This window comes from Cupressus sempervirens, chromosome 10 (assembly GCF_028749045.1).
Source record: "Cupressus sempervirens isolate cs-2001-9-10 chromosome 10, ASM2874904v1, whole genome shotgun sequence".
In the NCBI taxonomy this organism is placed as follows: Eukaryota; Viridiplantae; Streptophyta; class Pinopsida; order Cupressales; family Cupressaceae; genus Cupressus; species Cupressus sempervirens.
In genome coordinates, this window is record NC_143127.1 from 449,399,363 (window position 1) to 449,406,259 (window position 6,897).

Genomic DNA, 6,897 nt, shown 5'->3' on the forward strand with positions numbered 1-6,897 from the left:
AAAAAACCTCTATCTTTTCAGCATTTTTAAAAAATTAAAAAGTAGACTTTAAAAATTCAAAAATAAATAAAATTTTCACTCAATTTATTTAAAAAAATTATAGACATAAACTTCATCCAATTTTACACATTTCATTACTTTACATCATCTTCAAATTCTCAACATGAATGCCACTTTTGTGTTGTTAAAGTTGAAGAGTTTAAATTTTGATATTACTTTCCTTTATAAAAGGTGACACAGGGCTTGGAAGGAGCCTATATATAGAGTTTTGTAATAATAATAGGATTAGCACTTCTTCCTTGAATCATATTTTTTATTAGGGAAGGATTACATCATGTTGGATAGCATAGTTATCTTGGTTGAATAATTATGATAGAAGTATGATGATTATTGCGGGCAAGATTTTGTTTCAGAAAGATAGTTGGTAATTTTTGTTGGGGTTAAATCAGGATAGAGAAGTTGTGATAGTTCATTGTGGACGTGGTAATTTTTTTTGTGTTTGAGAGGCACCAAGGATGAAACCATAGTAGGAAGATATATGGAAGGCATGGGTATGCTACAAAGATGCCTTGAGAAGACAAAAGGAAGACAAACAAAGAAAGTGAAGACATAGAGAAGAGGAGGAAAGCATGTTAGAGGAGATTAGAAGTTTGAAGGAGGCACTAGAAAAGAATTTATAAAGAGGAAAGAGACAGGAGATATTGTTGAGGCACCAAGAAGAGGATGAAGCTAGGAAAAAAATTGATAGTACAGATGATAAACAAATTGAGGAACCTGTTAAGATAGAGGATCAGGTAGATGGAAAAGGAATGGTCACTGAGTTCGACAAAATGATAGAGCCAAAGGGAGAAAAAGTGTCCAAAATAGAGGACAACAAGGGTAAAGAATACATACAATGAGAGTTGGAACATGATGTGGCAATGATTTCCCTATAGTTTGAAAGAAACATGGAGCAAATAGTCAGCACTATGAATGAAAATGCCAATGACAATAGTAAAAAGAAAGGCCAATTGAATATTGAATTAGTGAAAGAGGTAGAGAAGACCTCAATCAATTAGAAGAATAGGGACATAGCCCTTGGAGAGGCTAACTTTTTTTCTATTATTGGCAAGAAAGACTGTAGTCAGATAGGAAGCAATCGGGGGAATGAAGTTGTGAAAATAGTAAGGTTAAAGTTAGAGATGAAGCCATTATTTTTGGAAAGTGGTATGTTTTATAGTCAGAGTATTGTATATGTGTCACCAAGGTAAGGAAAAGCTTGGATAAACATGAAAAAGGTTAGTTCATGTGGAGCCAAGGTATCTCAAATAATAGAGCCATCAGACATTGGCACAATGTTGATCATTCCTTTAGTCCAAGAAAGACATGAAGAATTGAAGATCACAATTAGGTCCCCAAGAAAGATAATAGAGATTATAATCATTTGGAACAATACAAAGAAGACACAGGTGTTGAAATTTGATTGAAAAGATCATTGTTGAGAGAGATTATTAAAAGAAAGAGATTGTGAAAGAAGACTATGTGTTTTAATCATTGTTTTGTCACTGATGTCAAACCTACTATTTGTTAGTAAGACAACTACTTATAAGATTTAAGTACTATCACCTAGTTGATTGATGAAGAGGATTTGATCAATAGAGGTAACAAAAGCACTTAAAAGAAAGGATGAGTTATGATTATGTAATATAGTACACGGATTAGTTTAGATAGAGATGACATGATGTATTGATAATCTACTTAAGGTTACAAATGTTGGCTACACTAAGAAATTATAGAAGAACAAGTTGCACAAAGTTTCTCTACCAAGCTTGATTGAGTGGATAGTAGGTTTTGTGAAAAATTAGTGCAAGCTAAGAAAAAATTTAGTTGGAGCTGAGTGAAAGAAAATTCTAGTGAATGCCAAGCAAGATAGTTGATGCTAAGTAAAGTTTAGTCGATGCCAAGCATCAGTAAATTTTAGATGGTGTTGAGTGATTTTATAGTTGATGCCAAGCAATGTAGTATGTGCTAAGCATCAACAGATTGATAATGCCAAGCTATTGCATTATGTTAAAGATCAAAGATTCATCATATCTAAGCTGACAAGTTTGTTTTCTTGAAACTTGTGAACGAGGAGGAAAATTTAGTATATGTCGAGTGATATAATGTAAGCCACATAAAATTTAGTTGATGTTGAGCACCAGAAAACTTTAGTTCATGCCGAGTGTTTTGATAGTGGATGTTGAGCAACATAGTATGCATTGAACATCGAAATTAAGTTAATGCCAAGTGTCAGCATTATGAGAATGATCATGAATTCGATGAATCTGAGCTAATCAATTTGATTTCTTGGATTGTGTAAACGGTATAGAAGATAAGATTGATGAGCTAGTGACAAAAAATTCAAGACGAACCATTTTGAGGTGAACTTAAAGAGGATTGAAGGAGAAGTTTCTAGAAGGAAATAAAATGCAAAGATGGGTAGATTCATTTAATCCTACCTATTCCAACCTAACCTTGAAATTGATGATGGAGGTTGAGTGGCAAAAGATCTCAATTTTCTATTTATAGAGATGACTGGTCATAAGCAAAGGTTGTCATGTGTGATAACCTAAGGAAGACAAGGAGTCTAGGGTATTGCTTCATTTAGTGACCTAAGGGAAGAGACTACTATTGGAAAGCAAAGAAACAAGGCTTAAGGGTATGGATGCTTGAAGGGTGAACAAGCTATTAGAGCTGAAGTGTGTGAAATCCAAGTAGAATGGAGGACTAAAAATAGAGATCTATAATCTGCATGTGTGTTGTAAGGTCTTATCAGATCAAGCTTTATTATTAATTTCTAATCATTGTACCTATCTAGGGTAAATCTTTTAGATTAAGGTTGACCTAACAGTCATTTGTAAATCCTTTAATTGGGTGACATTCCAAGTGAATGAACTAAAATCCTCTAACGAGGCTCACTCCTAATAGAGGGATTGAAATCCTTTAAGCAGGTCACATTTAACAGTGTGCATTATAACCTTTAATAGGGTTGGCCTTTCATAGGGCATCACTTTAGAAAAGTGAGAATGAGTAGCATGTTATTGGTATTTTTCCCCAAATTGGGTTTCCATGTTAAATCATTCTGTCAAATGTGTTATTGATTTTGTTATGTTTTATGCTTACATTTCTACAAAGTTGATTTGACAGTAACTTACAAGTTTAAGTGATTGTATGATCTAATGGATGCTTGCATAATGAAAATGTTTTATGGATATGGATTCACTAATTTGTGAAAAAAATTATTTGTACATCTAGACTATGGATAATTGATTCACCCCCCCTCGTAGTTATACTAAAGAATTACAAAAAAGTCTTTCTTCTTTTGTGTAATTTGTATTTTTATCATTACAACTATTTTTATCTAAATCATAACATTAAATTACTAAATCTCTTATAATACAAATTCAACAATTATTTATATCATTGTGTCAAATTTTAGTTGGATTGAGCCATAAAATCTGTGTCCCCTCTTCAAACTCCAATAGCTTCCATGTTGCCATCTTTGGCTTGCTTTCTCACTCTTTTGTACACCATCGAAATTGAAGTCATTAATAATTGATTATGGTCTCCTAATGATTGTGTGACTGAGATTTTTCTGTTTTAATGTTTTAATTTGTAAAGATTCCAATGCACCTCTATACTATCATCCATTTAGATGATTATTGAATCTAATTGATTCTCTTTTGTTGAATTTAAATTATAGTATTTTTTTTTTCCATTACTGCTTCAATTATTGTTTCTTTTGATTTTCTATACATTTTAAGTTTTTTTCTTTATAACTATTTTTCATTAAAAAAATTTAATAAAAAACCAAGTAAAGTACTACTAGTATCAAAGTCTAATTTATTAGTGAAAATATTGTTGATAATCAAAAAATTAATTGAGTTTTAGAGCAAGATTTAACATAACAATATTTAAACTATGTCCCAAAATTACAAGCAAGAGCACAATAAACATTAAAAGAAAGTAACCAAAAGTGCTAAACATTGAAACACACAAAACAAAAAACTAGGGCCAAAAAAAATTAGGCTTGATTGATGTTCTTCTAGTGCTCTACCAGGTACTTGAAATCCTCTATCTAGTTGTATATATCCTCCAGACTCTTCATCTCCACATGCACAATGTCATTTTGTATGAAAAATTTCTTAAGTTTGATGTTGCCCATGATAGTGCCAAAGATAAACTTCCTCACCATTTATTTTTGGACCCTACATATAGTCTAAATGGCCATACCCAACTAAATGCAAGTTATGGAATTATCAAACTTATTGTTAAAAGATAACACTTTTTCATTTAGGACCTTGATTTGTTCTTCTAGATATATTTTAATCTTCTCAATATTACTATCCTTAGAGGGCACGTGATCGATGAAAACTTTAATTTGTTTAGGCATGGGATTTTGAGAAATGGGGATATCAATATTAGGTCCAATAACAACCTCAATATGAGATTCCTAGGCCTCCTACTCAACCTCCTCGAAGTCTTCACTACCTTCTTCCACTTCAAATTCCTCTCCATTGGCACTCTTATTAGCTTTTCTTCATCCTTGGTTTCATAGGATTCTTATATCATTTATCCTAAGAATCATCTCTACTGGCTTCTTTGAAATTCTTTGCTTTTTAAACCCTAATCCTTTCAAATCCCTTCTCCCTTGAACTTATTAAATTCTATAACCTTGAGCACTAGCTTTCTTGTCTCCTTCTTTGCCATCTGATCCTTTCGAGTCTTGATTATCCACCTCAATTATTTTGTTAAGAATTTTTATTTTCTTTGGAGTGCCGACCATACTAGTTTTGGAAGATACATTTTTGTGTTTAGTAAGAGTTTCAAACAACAAGGATTCTTCTAGGGTTTGTGTTTTCCCTTTAGGATTTTTGGATTTTTCCTTGGGATTACTAGTTTCACCAGTCACAAGTAGGAGGAATATCCAAGTCACATTTAGGCATTATTTCCTCAATAACAACAGAGTTCCTAGGAGTCTTCCGAGTGCTGGGAAAACACATGGTAATACAAAACAAAGATCAAAACCTGATGAATGGTCCAATTGTCTTTATATGTGTTATTTGATTTGATTTGAAAATTCTTATCAATAATTATCGTAGATTGTGGAAATCTCTTCTCTAATTTTCAAATTATTGAATCAATTTCAATTCATTAAATAAAAAATTCAATCATAAAATAGAATTATCACATTTTCAAATATTTATCTCAATAGAACATTTCATCAAACACTTGTATAATTCCTATTTCCTTAAGACAATTGTCAAATTATACACATATATTATCTATCATTCCATATTTACATATTTTCATTATTAATATAGCACAAACAGAGGTAAACACTGGTAGCATTGATAAAGATTATCACTAATTCTATTTACTAGTAATTTCTTATATCTTTTCAAAATACGTGTTATATTTATCTTACAGTCATGTCTTCAACTTCTAAAACAATCACTTAAACATTTTCAAAACATCTTTGATAACAATTGTAAAGAGTTCATACATTGATTTGACTATTAATGTTTCCACTTAGACTTTATGCAGCGGCTTCAATAGTTTCAAATGTATATAGTTTGCAACCATAGATTCTACTTTCAATGCGGCATATATGTCTCTATTGAAATCTCTTACTCTAGGACAAGTTGAGGAAGTCTTGATAAAGATTTTTGAGTCTAATTTTACAACCACCAATGGAATTTGTATATCTTTTCGCTTGTTTTTACAACCACCAACCATCTCTTTACGAAGAGAAAATACATATCACATAATTCATACATTCTGTTGATTCTTCCACATTTATGTCTTCAACTTAAAGAATCATTTCATATAGTTTGGAAATGTCTTTAATAATCATGGTAAAGAAATCACAGATCTTCTTCTTAGCAAATATTTGAATGTTAAAGATATACAATATGTGCAAGTGTGTATAAATTTCAAGAAACAATAGAAATGCAATTAAAAGAAAGTGCCCAAAATAGAATACCAACTTTCTAATGATTCTAAACTTCTTATTTTGACTCAGCCATACTCTTTTGTATTGCGGCTATCTAGAGATTTTGAGATTACTAACTTATATATACTATATATTTTATATATTATGTATATATAAAGTAAGCGGAGAGATATCCAAGGTGCCTATTTTCATAATCCTATAATTTTCATAATTTTCATGATTACATATTTATGTGAGTCTAAGAGGTGTGAGGAAATGATTCGAGACTCTTGATCTGTATCTTTTTACTTCCATTTCCTCTCTATAATTTTCATGATTTTAATTATATTTAGTTTATTTCTATTTTATTTTTCTAACATGTAAATGAATGCCAATTTTTTTTTTAAATGGAAAATATTTACATTGAAGATTGCTACCATTGTAGAAAGCCTCTCGGCTTTCTACTGATGGAAACCTTTGAGAACTAGATTGGTAAGATATATGATATTGATGGAAAACTAATTGGAAAAGGTGATCAAACTAGAGGTAATCTATTCTACATTGATATAGAGGATGCTACTTATTTAGTTGTAGAATTTGATGATGTGTGGCTATGGTACAAGATGTTATGTCATGTTAATTTTCATAACTTGGTTAGTATCAGTAACATGAGAAGAGTCAAAGGTTTGCCTAAGTTGAAGAAGCCTAACAATATAATTTGCAAACAATGTTAGTTATGCAAAATGACAAAGTCAAGTTTTAAGAGTAAGAGTCCTATCTCTAAAGGAATATTAGAGATTGTTCATACTAACTTGTGTGGACCAACTGATGTGCAAAGCTACAATGGAGATAAGTATACTATGTTATTTGTTGATAATTATTCTATAATGATGACAGTTATTTTTTTGAAACAAAAATCTGATGCTTTCCAAATGTTTAAG